Source organism: Indicator indicator, chromosome 14, assembly GCF_027791375.1.
Source record: "Indicator indicator isolate 239-I01 chromosome 14, UM_Iind_1.1, whole genome shotgun sequence".
Classification (NCBI taxonomy): Eukaryota; Metazoa; Chordata; class Aves; order Piciformes; family Indicatoridae; genus Indicator; species Indicator indicator.
The window spans coordinates 1,991,054-2,015,000 of NC_072023.1; positions in this window are offsets into that span (position 1 = coordinate 1,991,054).

Consider the following 23,947-nt stretch of genomic DNA (forward strand, 5'->3'; position numbering starts at 1 on the left):
GGTGGGTTTTAAATGTCTCCAGAGAAGGAGACTCCACAACCTCTCCAGGCAGCCTGCTCCAGTGCTTTGTCACCCTCACAGTGAAAAAGTTCACTGGCCATGCTCCAGCTTGCACCCATTGCCCCTTGTCCTATCCTTTGCACTACTCAGAGTAGTTTCTCTCTCTCTCTCTTTTTTTTTTAACCTTCCCTCTCAAAAAAAAAAAAACAAAAAAACCCCAAAACCCCCCAGACCTCAAACTCTGGGCTATTTCTTCTTTGAGACACACTCAACTGGACACGTTCCCCACCAGTGTGCTTATTTACCACCATGTGAACTGCTTCCCATTTGTGATGTTTTAAAATCCCTATGGCAACTGCAGCACTTGCTTACATGGGAAAGTCATTTTAGGAAAGTATTGAATTTATTTTTAGCTGCTTTTAGTGAAATCTAGCAGCTGGAAATGAAGTGAGCCAGCACCATGTTACTAGCCAGGGCCTTGCAGAGGAGAGAACTACTGGTTTGAATCATAGAGTTGTTAGGGTTGGAAGGGACTTCAAGGATCATCCAGTTCCAACCCCCCTGCCATGGGCAGGGAAACCTCATACTAGATCAGAGCCACATCCAGCCTGGCCTTAAAAACCTCCAGGGATGAGGCTTCCATCACCTCCCTGGGCAACCTGTTCCAGTGTCTCACTACCCTCATGGTGAAAAATTTCTTCCTAACATCCAATCTGAATCTACTCATTTCTATTTTCATTGTTTCCTCACTGTGCAAGGCCTCTCTCTGACCTTCTTCAGCCAGTAAAATCAATGTAGATTTTATTAAAGGGCTGCTCAACATTGAAATTGGACTTTAAGATGTTGTGACACTACCATCATGATGATTTATATTCTGATGCTTATTATTGACTTTAATTCCAAGATCCTTGGTCATAACAATTTGAAAATCATTACTGAAATGGTGATAAATATGATTGATTGTGAAAACAAGAGAAGAATAAGGATGTCTGCTTGTCTTGTGGAGAAGAAGAGGAATTCCTCCAGCTGGAGTTTATATCACAGACAGGACAAGAGGGAATGGCTTGAAGCTTGAGGAGGGCAGATTTAGACTGGAGATGAGGAAGAAATTCTTTCCAGTGAGGGTGGGGAGACACTGGAACAGGTTGTGGATGCCTCCTGCCCGGAGGTGCCCCAGGCTGGATGAAGCCTTGAGCAACCTGGGTTGGTAGGAAATGTCCCTGCCCATGGCAGGAGGGTTGGAACTGGATGATCTTGGTGGTTACTTCCAACTCAAACCATTCTATGAATCTCTTAATTTGCAGGCCCCAAAGTGATGAAGCTATTTTCTCCCTTCAATGTATGTTGTGATAAATAGAGAAGCCATGAAGAAAATTAATGACAAATTTCCCAGGCCACCAACAGCAGGAGTGGTACACAGCAGTGCTTGCTTTAGTAGAGGTAAACTGCTGACACCACACCTGGAATACTGAGTTCTTGTCTAGAAGTAAAGAGACCAGTTTGGGACTCAACTTTTACTAAGGATTAGTACCAGTAGGGAAATGATCATGCCCCTGTACTGGCCACTGGTGAGGCCATGCCCTGAATCCTGGGTTCAGTTTTGGGCCCCTCACTACGAGAAGGACATTAAGGGACTGGAATGTGTCCAGAGAAGGGCAGCAAAGCTGGGGAAGGGTATGGAGGACAAGTCTGAGGAGGAGCAGCTGAGGGAGCTGGGGGTGTTCAGTGTGGAGAAGAGGAGGCTGAGGGAGACCTCATTGCTCTCTGCAGCTCCCTGAGAGGAGGTTAAAGTGAGGTGGGGGTTGGTTCCTTCTCACATGCAACAAGTGACAAGACAAGAGGCAATAGCCTCAAACTGTGCAGGTACAGGAGGTACAGGTTGAAGGTTAGGAAAATTTTTTTCCCAGCAAGGGTTCTCAGGCACTGTCCCAGGCTGCCCAGGAAGATGGTGGAGTCACCATCCCTGGAGGGGTTTAAAAGATGTGTGGATGTGGTGCTGAGGGATCTGGTTTGGTGGTGGTGGCTTAGCAGCAGTGGTTGTGAGCTCTGAGTGAGCAGCTGGACTCTGATCTCAAAGGTCTCTTCTAACCTCAGCAGTTCTATGATCCTATGAAAAGCTGAGAGAAGAAAGTATATAGGGCTACTTTATCTGGGAAAGAAAGAATGTTCTCAGGATTGTTTTAGTTTCTATGAGAAAAAAGAAAAAAAACCTTGGAGGAGACAAATGTGCAGATCTTTGAATGCAAGACAAGCATGTGCATGGAAATTCCTTGCCTATTAATGCAAGGAGTTAAGCATTTTGCCTGCAATCCACTGAAAGACATCTGGGAGGGACACACACATTTATAGAGTGAATCAGAACAATTAAAAAGAAATAATATACATACAGTCTAATAAAAGTTTGTATTGCTGCCAAGGAGTAAGTCCTCATGCCAAAAATGCTCTGGAGCACAGCTGCCATCAAAAAGCTGCAAGCATTATGAAACATTCCATCTATACATAGAGAGTGCTTAGGGAAGAATCAGAAAAAAAAAAGAAACAACAACCAAAAAAACCCTATATTTATTCTTGGAGTTCAAGTAGATCAAATCATTATGGTTGTTTTATACACAATAAGCAAGGCTCTGAGCATGCTGGCAAGCATTCAACAAAGCATTCATGTTGCTAGAGGAGAGTGTTGGTCCTTAAATCCAAGAGAAAGGCTCCAAAAGAGCCTTTAACTTAAGTGATTGAGACAAGCTAAACATTCAAAGTGACACAAAAAGGTCCTTGTGTGGTTGGCCATAAGCAATTCTGCACAGTGAGGGTGCTGAGACACTGGGAAAGGTCTTGGATGTCCTCTCCTCGGAGGTGTTCAAGGCCAGGCTGGATGAGGACTTGAGGAACCTGGGCTGGTTGGGAGGTGTTCCTGCCCATGGCAGGGGGTTGGAAGTAAGATGGTCATAAAGGTGCCTTCCAACCACAGAAGCACAGAATCACTGAATGTTAACAGGTGGAAGCGACCTCAAGAAATCATCCAGTCCAACCCCCTGCCAGAGCAGGAGCACCTAGAGCAGGTCACACAGGAACACATCCAGGTGGGTCTTGAATATCTCCAGAGAGGGAGGCTCCACTACCCCCCTGGGCAGCCTGTTCCAGTGTTCTGTCACCCTCACAGGGAAAAAATTCTTCCTCTTGTTTCCATGGAACTTCCTATGGCTCATCTTCCACCACTGCCCCTTGTGCTGGCATTGGGCATCACCCAGCAGAGCCTGGCTCCAGCCTCTGGCACTCACCCTGCACATCTTTATCCCCAGCAAGGAGGTCACCTCTCAGGCTCCTCCTCTCCAAGCCACAGAGCCCTCAGCTCCCTCAGGCTCTCCTCATCAGGAAGATCTTCCACTGCCTGCAGCATCTTTGTGGCTCTGGGCTGGACTCTCTCTAGTTGCTCTCTGTCCCTCTTGAACTGAGGGGCCCAGAACAGGACAAAATCTTCCAGACGCAGCCTCCCCAGGGCAGAGTAGAGGGGGAGGAGAAGCACTCTCAAACCCAAACCATTCTGTGAATCGATGAAGTTTAAGATAATTGTGTAATCTCATCTAGCTGTAGAAGCACCTCTGAGAGGTATGACAGAAGAGTGATCAGCTCTACAGATGATGTCCTCTCATCCTGAGAGAACAGCAGCAGCAAGAATCAGTCTCTGGAACTGCCTACCTTTTTTTTTTTTTTTCCTCTTAACTTCAGAATTAAAAAAAAAAAAAGAGGATGAAGAGCTCAGGCTGTTTGGTAGCTTTTAGATAGCTAAAATTAGGTGGGATTAGTCTAGCCTAATTAACAGCAGCTTGGAGCAAAGGAAAGCAGAAAATTCAGGTGTTCTGCTATGGGAGAAATCATAATTAGGGACAGAAATTGAAGCTTACATGATGAAAGTGTGATAAATGAAGCAGTGTGATGAAAACTCTGCTGTCCATAAGGGAAAGCAAGTGTGGGTTCAGTGCCAGGCAAGGAAATGCAAGTGGAGAGGCAAAAGCCAGAGGCCAAGAGAGTTTGTAGAGGTAGGGAGATAGCAAAAAAAGGCTGAACCATCAACATAAGTTGAACTATGACAGGGGGACATCATGGAATCACTATGGTTGGAAAAGACCTCTTGGTCATCAAGTCCAACCTGTTGCCTTGAAGGCAGTAGCAGAGTTTTCTATGCAGGGACAGGAAGACTGTGAGGATGGGGACAAGAGTTCATCTGTGAGGGAAGCAGGACAAGAAAAGGCACAGAAAAGATGGTAGAGAATTAGGAAGGATTGTTAAAAACCAAACAAAACAGTAGAGAGAAACAACAGAAAGAAGAATTTTAAAAGCTGGGGGGAAAAATTAAATCCAAAGGAGGAGTAAGAACAGAAAAGATCAGGTTGCAGGAGAGGAGGTGGCACAAAGTATTCAGAGGATTGGGTCAGATGGGCACAGAAGGGCTGAAAAGCAGTGTGAGAACAGCCTGCTGTTGCCACTTTGGCCTTGGGCAACTGAGGAACCTTGTCTTGGGGCAGAGAAGATGTCCACATTTCAGCATCAGGAGGAGATGAGTAGCTGAAGCCTTCAGATCTAATCAAGCTCCCTTGCCAGATAAATACCACTGCTGATTTTTCATCTGCTGATAAAGATATTCCAGCAAAGGTGATTTGCTATTGGGCCCTTCCTCAGCTCTGACAGCATGACCACAAGCTGTGTGACATTTCAGTCCTAAAGTGCAAATCACCCTGCACTGCTAAAGAAAGACAAGAACACAGAGATTGACTTCTCTTCTGCTCCCAGCACTTCGAGTTTTGTTCTCATCAGAGAATATTCATTAACAATATTGCAATACACAAGATTGCAATGCTCAATATTAATTAACTAACACTAATTCCCACTCCTCCTTTCCTCTTCAGAAAAGATTATAAGAGCACCATGATGTAACACTTCTGTTTGTTCCCTTGTTCCTCTTCCATTAAATGTTTTAAGATGTGCTACTGCAATTAGGAACGAAATTATGGGAAGGTGAAAGACATCAGCATCAGTGGTAAACATAATATTGCTATGATAGAATCACAGAATTGTTTGGGTTGGAAAAGACCTCCAAGATCATCCAGTCCCACCAGCAAACCAACCCTACCATGGCCACCAAACCATGTCCCCAAGTGCCATGGCCTCAGGTTTCTGAACACCTCCAGGGATGGGGACTCCACCACCTCCCTGGGCAGCCTCTTCCAATCCCTGACTGCTCTTGCAGAAAAGAAATTTTCCCTCATCTCCAACCTAACCCTCCCCTGGCACAATTTCAGGCCATTTCCTCTCCTCCTATCACCTGAGGCTAGGGAGAAGAGACCAACCCCTACCTCACTGCAACCTCCTCTCAGAGGGAGCTGTAGGGAGCAATGAAGTCTCCCCTCAGCCTCCTCTTGTTCAGACTATAACAACCCCAGCTGCCTCCTCACAAGACTTCTTCTCCAGACTCTTCACAACCTTCATTGCCTTTCTCTGGATGTGCTCCAGCACCTCAATGTCCTTCTTGCAGTGAGGGGCCCAAAACTGAATTCAGTATTCAGTCTATTAAGTAAAGAGGAAATAAACCCCACTGGGACTGGGAAGCAGAGTTTCAGCTTGTGTAGGTCCCTCAGCTGCTGATCTCTTCAGAATGTCCTGAGAGCTCATTCCTGAAAAGAAAAATGTTTCTATTGTCTGCTGTCCTACTTTTTACACAACCTAATTGAACAAAATAGCCTGAAATGAAACCAACTCTTCCTGGAGAGCAAGAGGAGAAGCTTGCTAGATTCCTGTCAGGCAATCAATTCAATGACTTTAAAAGACCTTTTCATGTCATCAGCGTTGTGATATGGTTGCAGTTAAACGTTCCACACCCAACCTCCCCTCCCATGGACTGATAAATTTACAGAGGAGTGATGACTTCAAGTTCCTAGTTGGTTCCTAGATTTTATTGCTAGAACTTCCAGAGGAAGGTTTAGGTTGGAGATGAGGGAAAATGTCTTTGCTGCAAGAGTGGTCAGGGATTGGAACAGGCTGCTCAGGGAGGTGGTGGAGTCCCCATCCCTGGAGGTGTTCCAGAAACCTGAGGCCATGGCACTTTGGGACATGGTTGGGTGGCCATGGTGGTGTTGGGTTGATGGTTGGACTGGATGACCTTAAGAGCTCTTATACAAGCCAAGCAATTCTGTGAGCCTGTGATCTCCCACACATCCCACTAAATTCTGTACAAAGTTATATTTTCAATCTATAAACTAAGAGCTGCAGAGATAATTGTAGAGGTCTTCTCCAACCAGAACAATTCTGATTCCATGATCATTTACAGGTAAATCCTGGTGTCTGCCATATCACCCAGAACTGCCTGCATGGTAAGCACTGCATGCCATACCAGGACAGGTTTTCAGCACTCCTGGCAGGAGGTGGTGTTGAAATCTCAGTGTTTATTACAATACATTCCCATGGTCACTAACACATCAGGATAAGTCTAAATTTTACCCAGATGGATTCTTTCTTTCTCTTCAATCTTAGTTCTTTCAAATTCACATTCAGGTCTGCTGCTACCATTCCTATTTGCTGCATTATTAAATGCTTAATATACTGGCAGGGCAGACATGCAACAAAACGATCAGCCAGCAAGCATGCAGTACATATAATACATTCAAATTCCTTTTAAAAAGGGCTTCTCTTCACTAACAGAGAAAAAAAAAACACCAAACCAAACCAACCAAACAAGAAAAAACCAGAAACATGAAGTACCTTCTACCAATTTATAGGCAAAATGGTTAAAATGAGTTCTAACTGCAGCATTTATTGTAAGAAGGATCTCTGGGGGAAGCTAATTTTGAGGCAGAATTAGGAAGTCTAATTTAATTTGTGGAGGAACAAAAGAGAGGTTCGCTGAGATGAACAAAGTGGGATAAACAAGGCTGCTGGCAACTGAGAGTTGAAAACTAAGCCACAGAGCTGTAGGATTTGTGAGAGCATCTTCCTGACTTACAGAGCAGCCAACCTCAAGGGATGCCTTAACAGGCTCCTGCTCCAAAAGGAAGAATTTTAAGTAACTTTTTCAGTAGATGTTGGAACCAGAAAGGTAGTTGGATGAGGTTGCTGATGATACGAGACTGGGAGGAGTGGCTGACACCCCACCAGGCTGTGCTGCCAGCCAGAGGGACCTGGAGAGGCTGGAGAGCTGGGCAAAGGGGAACATCACGAGGTTCAACAACAAGAAGTGTAGAACCCTGCACCTGGGGAGGAACAGCACCATGAACCAGTGCACAGCAGGGGTTGATCTGATGGAAAGCAGCTCCACAGAGAAGGTCTTTGGAGTCATGGTGGACACAAAGCCATTCAGGAGACAGCAATGAGCTCTTGGTATCCTGGAGGCAACTGAGAAGAGTGTGTTCAGCAGGACAAGGGAGGTTCTCCTCCCCCTCTACTCTGCCCTGCTGAGACCACATCTGGAGTATTGTGTCCAGTTCTGGGCTCCCCAGTTCAAGAGGGACAGGGAACTGCTGGAGAACAGACTCTGAGCCAAGAGAGTTCTATCAGTTCTCACTGTCTTTGCTCTTGGCTGAAGCTTTCCTTTGCTTCACAAGGAGGTTTTGAAGAGCTAATCAATACTTTTAGCAAAGTAGGTGATCCTCTGAGGCTTGAAAATATTTGCTTGTATATCCTTATTGCAAATGCCTGCCCAGTTCTAAAGGCAGGATTCAAACTGCAGCCAAGTAAGTAGTCTTCACAACCAGTTTTGACCAAGAAAACCAAAAAATATCTGGAAAAGGACTTCACTTGGTTCTGTTTTGAAGTTCTGGGATTCTACAAGGGTGGGGTTTGGTTTAGCATCTGTTTTCCACACAGCACAGTCACAGAATCATAGAATGCACTGGGTTGGAAGAGACCCTCAAAGGTCATCTTGTCCAACCCCCCCCTGCAGTCAGCAGGGGCATCTCCAACTAGATCAGGCTGCTCAGGGCCACATCAAGTCTGACTTTGAGTGTCTCCAGGGATGAAGCCTCAACCATCATTCTGGGCAACCTGTTCCACTGCTTATTTCCCTTCTTCCTGTCACAAAGTGACTTTCAGAGACAGCAATCATGGGTGGGTAGGATTCACCTCACTAACTTTAGTCATCAAAAATGTGAGCCCAGCTTAAGTTAGTTCTGTACTTGCTTCTGTATTTTATACAAAGATTTGGGCACCTGCTGAGAATCTCCTGACCTTAAAGAGAGATTTAAGACAGGAGGCATCAGCTGGCCTTCAGAAATGACCAGTGGCCACGCAGGGAAATTGTGAGTCTGAATCCACAAAGGAATGAAGTAAGGGTAAGGAGAATCACAACCACATGATTAGCTTGGGGGTGATTTATCTTGCTTTCTTTTTATTTTTTTTCCCACTTTTAGATTAATAAAGGGCAAGATCCTCCTTACAGCCTGGGACTAACTGCGTAAGATAGGAGCTTGCACAGCCATGTGATGGAATTTGCTTCCTTTTAAAAGGGCAGATAGCCATACTCACACAAAGACCTGCGAGGGTATAAGTCTGCTTCTAAACAGCAAGAGAGAAGAAACATTTTGGGGCTATATTTAGCCACTTCAGTTAGAAGTCAAATTAAAGGAACTTTGTCTGGACCTTAACTGCAGCTTGGTAGAGCAGGGTTGATGGTTGGATCTGATGTCCTTGAGGGTCTTTTCTGACCTGAACCTGGGAATCTATGAACCCTCTGATTCTATGAACCTGTGATTCTATGAAAACAAATCAAACCACAGCAAACCACAAACAAACAAGGCCAAGTGCAGGGTCTCACACCTTGGCCACAACAACTCCATGCAGTGCTACAAGCTGGGGTATGAGTGGTTGGAGAGCAGGCTGGCAGTGCTGGGTGCCAACAGCTGAGCATGAGCCAGCAGTGTACCCTGCTGGCATGGAAGGTCAGTGGCATCTTGGCTTGTGTCAGGAGTAGTGTGGCCAGCAGGACTAGGGATGGAATTCTGCCCCTGCACCTCCAGCACTGTGCACAGCTCTGGCACCTCACTGCAAGAGAGATCTTGAGGTGCTGGAGCAGGTCCAGAGGAGAGCAACAAGACTGGGGAAGGGACTGGAGGGAAAGGCTGATGAGGAGAGGCTGAGGGAGCTGGGAGTGTTCCCCCTGCAGAAGAGGAGACTCAGGGGGGACTCTACACACTCTACAACTACCTGAAGGGAAGCTGTAGTCAGGTGAGAGTCAGACTCTCTCCCAGGCGACTTGTAACAAGATGAGAGGGCATGGCCTGGAGCTGTGTCAGGGGAGGGTTAGGTTGGATGTTGGGAAGCACTTCCCCAGGGAAAGGGGAATTAGACACTGGAATGGACTGCCCAGGGAGGTGGTGGAGTTGCCATCCCTGGAGGTATTTAAGGGATGATTGGATGTGGCACTCAGTGACGTGGTCTGCTCCATGTGGTGCTGGTAGGTCAGAGGCTGGACTTGATCTCAGAGGTCTATTCCAGCCTCAATAATTCTGTGAAGCAAACAAAATAACAATAATTGAAAGGAAAGAAAACCAAAGCAAACCACATCTTTATGTAATCTCCTTCCTGCATTACCTTCTGAAGTGATCACAGCGAGGTAGGAGATGAAACATTTCCCTACAGCTCTGTGTGCCAATCAGCTTGTTCAGAACAGTCACAGTGGTAAACGACATGAAATGAAGAACAATTCATGAATGAGTTCCACCCTTGCTGTGCAGGGACTGGGTAAAGCCATCAAAACAATCAGTGCACACTTTGCTGTGGTTCCTCTGTGGTCTTTGAAATCACCACTGCATACAGCAACAAAACCAAAAACAAACCCCAGAATGTGCTAATATGCTCTGGGAGAAAAAAAAAAACCAAACTACTAAGCCATGCAAAGTAATTTCCAAGCAGAAGGCAAGAGAAGATCATATTTTCCAGAACCAGAAATAGCAAATACTGCCTGATTTAATCTGAATTCAGGGAGCCACAGTAGAGATTTTATTTTTTTTTTCTGCAAATGCTGCTTATCCAGTTAAAAAAAAAAAAAAAAAAAAAAAAAAAAAAGAACCAAGCAGTTGTGAGCTGCTGCAGGAACCTGTGGAAAAATTCTGAATTCAGGTCTTGTCTAGCTAATAGCAGAGAATGGTACTGGACAGGATGTTGGTTTCAGTCTCTTCTTTCTAAATAACCAGTTTAACAGAGTTCTTTCAGCATGCTTCAAGAGGAGCTATGTGTAGAGGATGCCACAGTAGGAGTGTGTGGAGAATCATAGAATCACAGAATTGTCAGGGCTGGAAGGGACCTCAAGGCTCATCCAGTTCCAACCCCCCTGCCATGGGCAGGGACACCTCACACCAGATCAGGTTGCTCACAGCCACATCCAGCCTGGCTGCAAAAACCTCCAGGGATGAGGCTTCCACCACCTCCCTGGGCAGCCTGTGCCAGTGTCTCACCACCCTGATAGGAAAAAACTTCTTCCTAACATCCAATCTGAATCTCCCCATTTCTAGTTTTGCTCCATTCCTCCCAGTCCTATCATTACCTGACACCCTCAAAGAAGAATCGTTTGCATTGTTTGCAGGTTACTGAGGTAGATGCAAAAATATATCTCTTTTCCAAGCAGTGTACCCTGGGGATACTTGAAACAAATCTCTCACCTGAATAACAGCAGGACAATGAAGCAAGATGATGAGACAGGTTGTAGAGAGAGGCAATTTAAAGCATCTCTCTGGAGCTGGTGGTGGCTTAGACTATGGGGAGAGCAAGAGATTTTTATCTCTGCCCACAAACATTTAAAACTAATGGCTTACAGTGTGTGGCATAGAAGCAGAGAATTGATTCAGATGGAAAAGACCTCAGAGATCGAGTCCACCCATCAACCCAGCACCACCATGGCCACTAAACCATGGCCCCAAGTGCCATGGCTACAGGTTTCTTGAACACCTCCAGGGCTGGGGACTTCACCACCTCCCTAGGCAGCCTGTTCAAATCACTGATCACTCTTGCAGCAAAGAAATTCTTCCTCATCTCCAACCTAAGCCTCCCCTGGCACAGTTTCAGGCCATTTCCTCTTAGTCTATCACCTGATATTACGAAAAAACCAAACCCCACATCACTGCAACCTCCTTTCAGGGAGCTGTAGAGAGCAATGAGGTCTCCTCTCAGCCTCCTCTTCTCCAGATTAAACAATCCCAGTTCCCTCAGCTGCTCCTCCCCAGTCCTGTTCTCCAACCCTTCCCCAGCTTTGTTGCCTTTGGACACACTTCAGCCCTCAAAGTCCTTCATGTGGTGAGAGGTCCACAACAAATCCAGTACTTGAGGTGCAGCCTCACCAGTGCCCAGTACAGGGCACAATCCCTGCCCTACTCCTGCTGGCCACAACTTTGCTGCTCCAGGCCAGGATGCTGGTGGCCTTCTTGGCCACCTGAGCACACTGCTGGCTCATGTTCAGCTGCTGCCAACCAGCACCCTCAGGTACTTCCTGCTAGGGAACTTTCCAGCTGCTCTGCCCCAAGCCTACATCTGAAGCATCTGTCCCTTCTGTAAGGCTGCGTGTAGGTGCTGTAGTCCTTTCATGCACAGCAGACTGCAGCTAAACCAGTCAAAAGCAGCAGCAGCAAATGTGCAAATGAGCACACACCTCCCACTTACAGCTTGTGTTAACTCAGCTGCTGCCTGGAGGAAGAATCAGCAATCAGTGGTGTGTGCGTGCTGTGTCCTGTTAAACAGCCAGGGCCACACCACAGTTTTCTGGAAGCCTGCAGAAAGAAGCAGCACCTGATGTGCACTTGGAGCAGCAGGCTGTGATGTAGTTGAATCTAGTATGAAACAGAGATGCTCCAGCATGGGCCAGCCATGGGCACTTACAGCCCAGAAAGCCAATAGCAGCCTGGGCTGCAGCAGAAGAAATGTGGCCAGCAGAGGGAGAGAGGGGATCCTGCCCCTCTGCTCTGCTGAGACATCTCCTGGAGCACTGCATCCAGCTCTGGGGCCCCCAGCACAAGAAGGACACGGACCTGATGGAGCAGATCCAGAGGAGGGCCATGAAGATGCTCAGGGGGTGGAGCACCTCTGCTATGAGGATAGGATGAGAGAGAGAAGAGGAGGCTCCAGGGAGACCTTCTAGAAGCCTTTCAGTATTTGAAGGTGGCCTACAAAAGCCTACAAAAAAAAAAAAGCCTACAGAAGGCTGAGGAGGGCCTGTTTAGAACGGGTTGGAGTGACAGGATGAGGGCAATGGCTTGACACTGGAGCAGGGCAGATTTAGATTGGACATCAGGAGGAAGTTCTGCACAATGAGGGTGGTGAGACACTGGAACAGGTTGCCCAGGGATGGAGTTGAGACCCCATCCCTAGAGACATTTAAGGTCAAATTTGATGGTGCCCTGAGCAACCTGATCTAGTTGGAGGTGTCCCTGCTGACTGCAGGGGGTTGGATGAGATGACCTTTGAGGGTCCCTTCCAACCGATTGCATTGTGTGATTTTATGGTAAATATCAATTCATTAACTTCCAGAGAAAGCAATGTAGCAGGAATAAAGGAGCAACTGGGATTGCCCTACAGGAAACAGGCATCATTTGACAAACTCCCTTGGCACTGTGACCTGAACAGATGTGTGTTTCAGCTCTGTTTCCTTGGCCTTCTCTGAAATTCATTTGCTCCAGACAGGTAATCAACTGCTGTTAAAATAAATTTGCCTTTGGGTGAGCCAAATGGATGGTTAGGGACTGGGAAGAGTCTGTCCCTTTCCCAGCTGGCAGCTTAGGGCAAGGATTCTAAGCACAGCAGTGTGCAGTCCATTCTGAACACCTCTCCTGGTGATGTTGATAGCCAAAGACTGAGCTCCTCCTTATTCCAGCAGCTGCTAAGTAGATTGGTGACTCTGGTTGCTGGATCATTGCCCAGTTCCATATTGCTCCACAGTGTGGACAACTCACAGGTACAAATTGGAGAATAAATCTTATGAAGGAGCTGGGAATGGTTAGTTTGGAGAAGGGGAGGCTGAGGGGAGACCTCTGCTCTCTACAACTACCTGAAAGGAGGTGGTAGAGGGCTGGTGCTCGTCTCTTCTCACAGGTAATTAGTGACAGAACAAGAGGGGATGGCCTCAAGCTGCCACTGGGGAGGTTTAGACTGGACATTAGGAGGATTTTTTTCCCATCAAGGGTGGTCAGGATTGGAATGTGCTGCCCAGGGAGGAGGTGGAGTCCCCAAACCTGGATGTGTTTGAAGGTGGTTTGGATGCTTGAGGATATGGCTCAGGGGTGAACCTTGCAGAGCAGGGTTATCAGTTGGACTTGGTGATCCTGAGGTTCTTTTCCAACCTGAATGTTTCTGTCTTGGGTTTATAGGGAGCAAGAGAGATGATCTTTTATATATGGGAGTAGATGCAGAATTATGGGAGTGGAATAACACAAGATTACGCTTTCCACTCCACCCCTGGACTTCTCTGGTACTTGGAGGACTCTCAACTCTGTGCTTTAAAGCATCCCAGTTCTTAAACCCATAACACAAATCCACACAGTGTTCTGAAATCAAGAAACTACACACAGCACCAAAAATAAGAAGAGCTTCATGCAGACAGCAAAGCAGGACTCCTGCTTTCGAGGCAAAGATGGTGCAGTGAGCTAAAGCAGCTGCGTTACCTTAGGTGAACTTCTGGGAGCACTTATCATCACCTCTCCTGTTTCAGGCAGGAGGAAAATGTTGGTTGGCTTTATTCAGTGCTGTAGAACTCCCCCATGGAATGGGACAAGCCCTTTTTGCTTCAGACATAAGCATCAGAAGCCAAGCATGGAGGGATGATACAATCCAGCTTTGGCACTCATCCTTGCAAGCCTTGAGCTCACAGAACTCATCTGCTTCAGAGCTCTTCAATTCACACCTTCTGCAAGGTCCAATATCTGCATCTGGCACATTCTGGACCAAAGGCTCTCCTCTACCTCTCTGACTGAAGCTACTCTGCTTCATCTGCACTCATTTGAATAATAACTGAGGTAACAACTGAGAATAAAAATGTCTTGAAGCTTAAGCACTTGTCTGAATGCAAGGAGAAGTGCATTAAACCTCTTCAACTAATTTGCATCATTTTATTCAAAGGGAAATAGCTTCATCAAATTGGCCAAGAAGAGTCTCCTCTTCCCACTTCCAGCCTGTGCTGAAGTGCAATGCTAGGATATTCTTTGGGGCTATAAATGGTTGCTGCTCAGGGCTCCTCAGGTGGAAGAAGATAATGATGTATTTTGTGGAGAAGGATTAGACTTAATAAACAGGGAGTTAGACTTAATAATGAGGGAGTCATTATTAAGCAGCCTTTCAGTACCTAAAGGGGGTCTATAAGAAGGATGGGGAGAGTCTTCCTAACAGGGCCCCTTGTGACAGGACAAGGGGTGACAGTTTTTAACTAAAAGAGGGGAGACTCAGCCTAGATATAGGGAGGATGTTTTTTTACGGTCAGGGTGGTGAAACACTGGAACATGTTGCCCAGAGAGGTGGTAGATGCCCCATGTCTGGAAACATTAAGTTCAGGTTGTATGGGGCTCTGAGCAAGCTGGCTCTGGCCAGTCTCATCTAGTGTGAGGTGTTCCTGCCCACGGCAGGGGGGTTGGAACTAGATGATCCTTGTAGTCCCTTCCAACCCTGACTGATTCTATGATTCTATGATCTAAAGACATCCTTGCTCACTGTAGAGGGGTTGGACCAAATGACCTTTTAAGGTGCCTTCCAACCCAACCCATTCTTATGAAAGCTCCATCCCGCAGCTTAACTATTTCCTTTCTCTTTTACAGCAAACTTGACAGTTCATAGCTGCAAAACCAGCAGCCCTTGTCAGAACTGTATCCTTAGACAGCAATGCCTGCAAAATCAACAGTCCTTTTCAAACCTATATCCTCAGACAACAATGAGAAGCAAAGGCTTGCAATTAAGGCTTAAATATATATATATATATATATGGAGAGAGAGAGAGAGTACTTAGAAATCAAGTCCTGCCCCAGGCCTCAAGGAAGAAACACAAAAGAAAGCTTAGCCCACATTTGGAACTGAACTTACACTGAGCCTTTCCTGAGCAGCACTTACTTTGGCACCTTTGGTTTCCAGCAGGGACTGGAGCTGGAAATGACCCTGCTCTAACAGAAAGACTTTTCTTCTGGTATTTCCAGTTCAGATGCCAAGTGGAAGTGCTGGGATCTGATAAGAAACTTTTCTTTCACAAATGTTTATCCAAACTCGACCTGGACTACAAAAGGTTTGCATATTTTTGCCAACTGATACTCAATGAGTTAGCAGAACAGCCTTCACCATTTGTACTCCAGCATGCAGTTGTTATTTTCATAGGAAGCTTCCAGCATTTCATAGACACCAAAGCCATGAAATCACCCCTGGTGTGGATTAGTACAGTGGGGCCAGTTCCCTTCAATATCCTAATCAATGATCTGGGGGGAAGAGAATGGAGTGCACCCTCAGTAAGTCTGCAGACAACACCAAGCTGGGTGGGATGTTGATCTGCTGGGGTGTAGGAAGGCTCTGCAATGGGATCTGGCTGGGCTGGATCCATGGGCTGAGGTCAGTTGTGTGAGGTTTAACAAAGCTAAGTGCTGGATCCTGCACCTGGGTCACAAAACCACCATGAACACTGCAGATATGGAGCAGAGTGGCTGGAAAGCTGCCTGACAGAGAGGACAGCTGCTCAACAGCCAGGTGAATGGGAGCCAGCACTGTGCCCAGCTGGCCAAAAAGGCCAACAGCAGCCTAGCCTGGATCAGCAACAGTGAGGCCAGCAGCAGGGAAGTGATTGTGCCCCTGTGCTGGGCACTGGTGAGGCTGCACCTCAAATCCTGGATTCAGTTTTGGACCCCTCGCTCCGAGAAGGACATTGAGGTGTTGAAGCAGATGCAGAGAACAACAACAAAAGTGGTGAAGGTTCTGGAGAACAGGGCTAGGGAGGAGCAGCTGAGGGACCTGGGGGCATTTAGCATGGAGGAGGCTGAGGGGAGACCTCATTGCTCTCTACAACTCCCTGAAAGGAGGCTACAGTGAGGTGAAGGTTGGTCTCTTCTCACTAGTATCAGGTGAGAGGAAATGGCCTGAAATTGTGGCAGGGGAGGGTTAGGTTGGAGAACAGGAGCAAATTTTTTGCTGCAAGAGTGGTCAGGGATTGGCACAGGCTGCCCAGGGAGGTGGTGGAGTCCCCATCCTTGGAGGTGTTCAAGAAAGGTGTGGCCATGGCACTTGGGGGCATGGTTTAATGGCCATGGTGGTGTTGGGTTGCTGGTTGGACTCAATGATCTTGGAGGTCTTTTCCAGTGAAGCAATTCTATGATGCCATGATATTTGAGCAGCAGCTGTTGAAAATACAGTCACTCTCTACCAGACCTCCCAGTCAAAAGGAACACATTTGAAATGTCTGTCTTGTTTCCTCTTGCTTTTAAATTACAGTGAGGGAAAAAAAAAATTAAAACCACACCTTCATGAGATTTTCAATTCTGAACCTTGACTTTACCCTGCACAGAGTTATTTTCTCTATTTACTCTGATTGTATCCTTTCTTATTTATGACTTTTGCATGCAAACAGGCTTTTGGAGAGTTCATCAGTCCCAGCTGGCTGTTTTCCACTTGATGTCAATAATTCTTCATTCAGCCATTTATCAGAGCTCTTTTCACTTGCATCCAACAGCTGATGTCACCAAGCAAGAGTTACAATTGCAGGCGTGAAAAAGAAAAGGAGAGCAAAAAGCTTTCAAGTAATGAAAATTCTCTGCTGTTCTAAGAGACAAAGGTGGCAATAAGAAACAAGAAGACAACACAGCAGGATTCCAATGGGAGCAAAATTATGGCTCAGCATACTTAATGGTCACAGTTGTCAGCAGTTGCTTCAGAAAATCATGTTCCTGAAACTGCAACTGCAGAATCATTAGCCTTGGAAACACAGAATGGCTTAGACTGGAAGGGCCCCTGGAGATCATCTGCTCCAACCTCCCTCCCATGGGTAGGGATTCTTCTCAACTAAACCACTTTGCTCAAGGCCTCATGCAACCTGGACTTGAACACCCCTAAGGAGGAGGCAGCCACAGCCTCCCTGGGCAGCCTGTGCCAGAGTCTCACCACCCTTCTACTGAAGAACTTCTTCCTCAGCTCCACTCTAACCCTGCTCTGCCTCAGCTTCAAACCATTCCCCCTTGGCCTGTCTCTAGCACCCTCAGCAAAAGTTCCTCTGCAGCCTTCCTGCAGGATCCCTTCAGGTCCTGGCAGGCAGCTCTGAGGTGCCCCTGGAGCCTTCTCCTCTCCAGGCTGCACACCCCCAGCTCCCTCAGCCTGTGCTCACAGCAGAGCTGCTCCAGCCCTTGGATCATCTTTGGGGCCTCCTCTGGACTCTCTCCAGCAGCTCTGAGTCCTTCTCCTGCTGGGGACACCAGAACTGGAGGCAGGATTGGAGGTGGGGTCTCAGCAGAGCAGAGTACAGATAGAGATAGAGATGATAGAGGAGGTAGAGATAAAGATATAGGTAGAGATAGAGACAAAGATAGAGATAGATAGATAGACAGATATAGAGATATAGAGACAGAGACAGAGGTAGAGATGATAGAGATGACAGAGAGATAAAGAGATATAGAGATACAGAAAGAGAGAGATGAGATAGAGATAGAGATAGAGATAGAGATAGAGATAGAGATAGAGATAGAGATAGAGATAGAGATAGAGAGATAGAGATAGAGATAGAGATAGAGATAGAGATAGAGATAGAGATAGAGATAGAGATAGAGATAGTGATAGAGATAGAGAGATAGAGATAGAGATAGAGATAGAGATAGAGATAGAGATAGAGATAGAGATAGAGATAGAGATAGAGATAGAGGTAGAGGTAGAGATAGAGATAGAGATAGAGATAGAGATAGAGATAGAGGTAGAGATAGAGATAGAGATAGAGATAGAGATAGAGATAGAGATAGAGATAGAGATAGAGATAGAGATAGAGATAGAGATAGAGATAGAGATAGAGATAGAGATAGAGATAGAGATAGAGATAGAGATAGAGATAGAGATAGAGATAGAGATAGAGATAGAGATAGAGATAGAGATAGAGATAGAGATAGAGATAGAGATAGAGATAGAGATGAATGAATATTTCCCTTTTCCAAATCAGATTTATGGAGTATTCTGCCTGGGATCATATTCTAATACATTTGCATCTGACAGTTCTAATTTAGAATATTTAAGCAAGAAGTAGATGGGGAATGTGGCATAAATTAAGATTGATGTGAAAGATTCTTTTCTTTATTAGCTGTAAATTTATGTAAACTGTATAAAGATGTTTTCCTTATAAGCTTTAGATTACCTTCCAAGTCAAAGGGATGCCAAATTGCTCTAAAAATGAGGTTTACTGAGGTAAGAGGCATTGGTTGCTTTAGAGCAGTCATGGTGCTCTTGAGTTTCAGGATGTGCCATCCAAATCCCTCTCCATATTAACTGTTGCTGACCTTCAGCCACAGAAGGCAGCTAGTAAGGTGATTTAATTGGGCAGCTGCTCTGAAGAAGCTGAAGCCAAATGCAATCCATATTTAGGTGGCCCAACTTGCTCTCAGCACTTACTGGATTTAATGGTGGATTTCCTTAGGAGATTGTAAGGGTGATGCCACATGGGAATTCCTAAGTGTTGCCTTTCACTCCTCCAAATGCCAAATGTGAGGCTGTTTTCACCTACATCTCTCCTGTGGCAGGAGTGGCATCCATAGGAGAAGTTCTTCCTGTGCAGTAACTGGCAAACATTTTCCCAAAACACCTCGTGAAAACACATTTCTTGGGAACTGGAAAGGAAGGGAAACTATTAACCAAGTGTAAATGTGGTCCTATTTGTTATGCACATTGCATGGAATTTTTTTTCCCCCATTTCTGAGGAAAATCACAGGAAGAGTGTGCGTGGATTGGCTCGTGTCTGAAAAGACTTCTCTCAGTTAAAGTCCAAACCAACAGCAGTTGAAAGCAGGGGCAACAACAAAGCTGATGAAGGGCTAGAAGAACAAGTCTTGTGAGGAGCAGCTGAGGGAACTGGGGGTGTTTAGTCTGGAGAAGAGGAGGCTGAGGGGAGAACTCATTGCTCTCTGCAGCTCCCTGAGAGGAGGCTGCAGTGATCTGGGGGTTGGTCTCTTCTCCCTAGTCTCAGGTGATAGAAGAAGAGGACATGGCCTGAGATTGTGCCAGGGGAGGTTTAGGTTGGAGATGAGGAAAAATTTCTTTGCTGCAAGAGTGGTCAGGGATTGGAAGAAGCTGCCCAGCAAGGTGGTGGAGTCCCCATCCCTGGAGGTGTTCAAGAAACCTGTGGTCATGGCACCTTGGGCCATGGTTTAATGGCCATGGTGGTGTTGGGTTGATGATGAGGTGCAATGGAGTTTTTTCCAACCAAAACAGTTCCATGATTCTGTGCTTCTGTGTTTCAACAGCATGCTAAACAATAGGACAAAAGCAAGCAAATAAAGTGGAGTTTGCCCTTACACTTGACTATGCTGAAATTTTTCCACTTCCAGTACAAAGGCAAAACCCTTTTTGCTTCTGGAATTGTGTTATCCTATGTATCTATGATTCCATGATACTATGATTTCATGATTCCGTGATTCTATGATTCCATGATTCTATGATTCCTTAATTCTATGAGTCCATGATTCTATGTGTGTTCTTTTACTTTGTGTGATTCTTTACAAATAATGATTCTAAATCCCTCTAAAGGCTTTTAATTGACAAGGATGAAAAAACAACAACAACAACAACAAAAAACACTACAAAGACCTGAACAACTGGGTTGGAATCTAATAAAGGGAAAAAAGTGACATCCCAGAGCTCCAGGTAGAATTCCTCCATGAGCAGTCTTTTACCAAGGTGCAGCAGATGAGGACACAGTCTACTATTTTTAATCACTCTAATACCAACAGGATGAAAATACCTTTATTTATTTATTTGCAGTTTCACAGCTCTGTGTAGACTGTAACTGTGCATAGAAAAAAAGGGGGGGAAATAAATAAATAAAAGACAGGCATGATCTTCAGAGGCATGAAAGGTGACTCTTGGGAAGCTTGTTTCCCCCCTTTTCCTGTAGCATTTTTTACTCCAGCACAAAATCTTCTGGAGCCAGCTGGTTGTTTTGTTCACACTGGCTTTCATTGCCTCATCCAGTGAATTCATTACAGCTCCCTGCCTGAGGGCTCAATTTTCAGCTGCACTGAGCATGACCCATATCGGCTGTGGGAAAAGGGAAGCCAAGGCTCCGTGGGTGCCTCACACCCCTCCCCACGTCCTCAGGATGCCATGGGCTGACCCAGCAACCCTGCTGCCCGGGCAGCCCTGGCTCTGTGCTGCTGGGGCTTGTGGCTTTGCTCTGCCAACAGGAGCTGGCTTGCCCTGACGTGAATCCTGCAACAGGGTGTTGCAGGGGAGAAGAAGCTGCCATGAAGCAACGCTGGTTCTGGCAGGACAGGACTCTCCTACACTGGGGGGGATCCTCCACATAACCTTCCTGGGAAAAGCTGCAGGGACTGATCTTGCAACCTACAGAGAACTTTCTGGAAGCAGGCTCTGGAGCGGGGCAGTGTTGTTTCTAAGGTAACCAGGCTCCGAAGTCATTTCATTTCTTGCTTACACGCTGGAGATGCAGTGCTAGAGAGGAGCTGTGTGGCAAACGGATCCTATTTGCTCCTGTGCTCCAAAAGGACAAACAGTTCTCTGTTTTTAAAGCTTTTTGGATGAGATTAGTGGTTGCAGAGACGGAGCTGTGTCCGTTTTCCCCTCAGTAGCAAGTGGGTGGCTGCCTCCCACGCTCACGTCCCTGCCACATTTGGCAGCATGAACACTCTGGCAGCAAGAATTCCTCTAAGAGGTCTCAGCACTGCAAAGTAACTTCATTCCTCCCTAAAAAATTGTTGGAGGGGACTAGCTCTTTTCCTTACCCAGCTCTCACAGTCCACTGAGCTATGGTCACTGCTTACCTGTCTCAAGCCAGCTCCTCATCACTGCTAGGAGTCTAAAACCTACCAAATCAGCAAGACAGAAGGGTACTGGGCCAAGGAAGAAGAACAAGCAAGATGAAAACATCATAAAGACCCCACACTGGCACAGCACACTCTGACTCATACTTTCCACTTGTAAATGTCATCCATTAGGTTAAAATAATAATAATAATAATAAAAATCAGCCTCCATTCTGGGTTGAGGGGTAGGGGGTGGGGAGGGAGGCTGGGTTTTTTGGGGGGTTTGTTTGTGTATTTTTTTTTTATTGCTTGCTTTAATAGCTCTGCTCTTCATCAGCTCCAGTGTTCAGCAGCTGATCCCTCTTTTCCTTGGCTATGGGCACGTGACAGTTTTGCTGAATAGCTGCAAACATGCTCTCTGCTGGGTACTAATAGCTGGCACATTAGGCTGCTTGGCCAAGTGTAACAGCCAAACAGAAATGCTTTCAAATAGTCTGATTTCAGTCAAGAAGTAGAGGGTTGGAATTTTTTTTTTCCTTTCCTTTACCCACTCTGCTTGGTGCCAGAGTTCTTAAAATAGTTCTCTCAGAGTTTTCTTGTTACCCAGTTTGGAGCCCAGATGTAGGAAGCCAGCCAGCACAGCTGGTGAAGCCTAAGTGTCTCACAGATAGGGAAGGCTTACATGGTCTCCATTTTATTCTTAACTGTTATTCTTTACTTTTTTTTTTCCCCTTTTTTTCCCCATTATTGTTGTTATTGCTATTGAAGTAGTCAGGAAAAAAAATGCCAGGCTTGTAGAAGTGAAAGGTCTACCAGCTGAAGATCTTCCACTCCCTCCTCTCTTTATCACCTGGGGAAAAGAACCTGGGAGACCGGGTGGATGACAGGATGATCATGAACCAGCAATGTGCCCTTGTGGACAAGAAGGCCAATGGCATCCTGAGGTACACCAAGAAGAGTGTAGCCAGCAGGTAAAGGGAGGTTCTCCTACCCCTCTTCTTTGCCATGAGGAGGCCACACCTGGAGAGCTGCATCCAGCTCTCTGGTTCAAGAAGGACAGGGACTTGCTGGAGAGGGTGCAGCAAAGGGCCACAAAGATGCTGAGGGGACTGAAACATTTCTCTTGTGAAGAAAGACTGAGAGTTGTGGCTGTTTAGTCTGGAAAACAGAAGGCTGAGGGGGATCTCATCAATGCTGATCAATACTTCAGAGTGGGGGTCAAGAGGATGGAACCAGGCTTTGTTCAGTGGTGCCCAGTGACAGGACAAGGAGTAACTAGCACAAACTTGAACACATGAAGTTCCATCTAAACATGAGGAGGAACTCCTTTAATTTAAGGGTTATGGAGCACTGGGACAGGCTGCCCAGAGAGGTGGTGGAATCTCCATCTCTGGAGACTGGAAAGTTTGGATGCCTTCCTGTATGGCCTGCCCTAGGTGATTCTGCTCTGGCAGGGGGGTTGGACTCAATTGCATCTAGAGGTCCTGTCCAACTCCTGCTGTGATTCTGTGATCATTAGGCCACTCAATTTTGCCATCTTTGGTACTTCCCTCATCATTTGCCTCATCAGGAGCACAGATTTAATTAGTTGCTCCCTCCTGAGCACACACTGATACATGTGCTGAGCTAGTACGAGGCTGCTGTCTTGTGAATTCATCCTCACAGCAGGCTGGCTGTAAAATCAGCAGTTGTCTTCTACTTAGGAGTCTGTGCTGGGTTCCTAACATCATTCTGAGGAGAAAAGAAAGAGATGGAATGGTCCCAGCCTTCTTAACTACCAGGAACTGAGAAGGGATGATATGCCAGCCAGCAGAGCTTTCCTATAGTCATCTGGCAAGGACCAGGCTGGCCAGTCTTGGAGACACAACAGCTTTCTTCCCCTAGGGATGCAAATCCTTAAGGGTTGGATTAGATGATCTTTAAAGGTCTCTTCCAACCCAAATCATTCCAGGATTCTATGAAATCAGATTGCTGGAAGCCTATTTGCTTCTCTGACAATTTTTTTTTCCTCCTGTTGGAGATTTGCTCTCACCTTAGCACCCTCCTGGGATCTTTCCTCATGTACCATATGATAACTCCTACCAGCCTTGAGTTACTTCCAATAGCATGGTTCCTACAGGGAGGTTTTTGAAGGCAGACCAGTCTGGGCTATTACCATTATAGACCACAGAACTCCATGTTCCTGCTACATCTGTGAAAGCAGTTGGAGGAACAGCAACACGGGTGGAAGTAGCACTGATTCATTCTGTCTTCATGTGGAAACAGAGGGAACAGTTGGCCTCTCCAAACTGGAATGCTAGTTGCAGAGATCTGAGTATGCAAAAATAGCACAGCAGTTTCTAAGAGAAGATTAAACACCTCTCAGAAATGTATTTTAAAAAAACCCATGCACTGAGGTCCACAGGGAAGTGATTGAGAGTGACACTAGGGCACACTAAAACTCATCAGGAGGCAGATATTTAAATCTTATTTATGCCTTTACCTTTTGTCTTTCTAGGGCAATGATTTTTGCATGCAGAATTCATCTGCAGAAACTACAGCAGGTTTGGTCCCTGCTGTACCAAAAGCATGCAGAAAGGATGGGAAGTGTCCAGAGAAGGGCTGTGAGAATGAGCAGAGGACTGGAAGCTGTGCCATGTGAGGAAAGGCTGAGAGAGCTGGGAGTGCTCAGCCTGGAGAAGAGAAAGCTTAAGGGAGGCTTTATTGCCATAGACCAGGACATAAAGGGTGGCCACCAGCAGGGTGGAGACTCCCTTTGTACAAGGAGTCCCAGGGAGAAGACAAGGGGTGATGGGGACAAGTTACTGCTGGGGAGATTCCCATTGGACTCCAGAAGAAAATGTTTCCCATGGGAACAGTCAGACACTAGAATCATCTCCCAAGGGCAGTGGTGGAGTCCCCTCCACTGGGCAGTTTGAAGACTCAGCTTGGCAGGGTGCTGGGCCAGCTGATTGCAACTCTACCAACCCTATTCCTTCTTTTCTAGAGAAGAGGGACAACCTGATGCCTGAG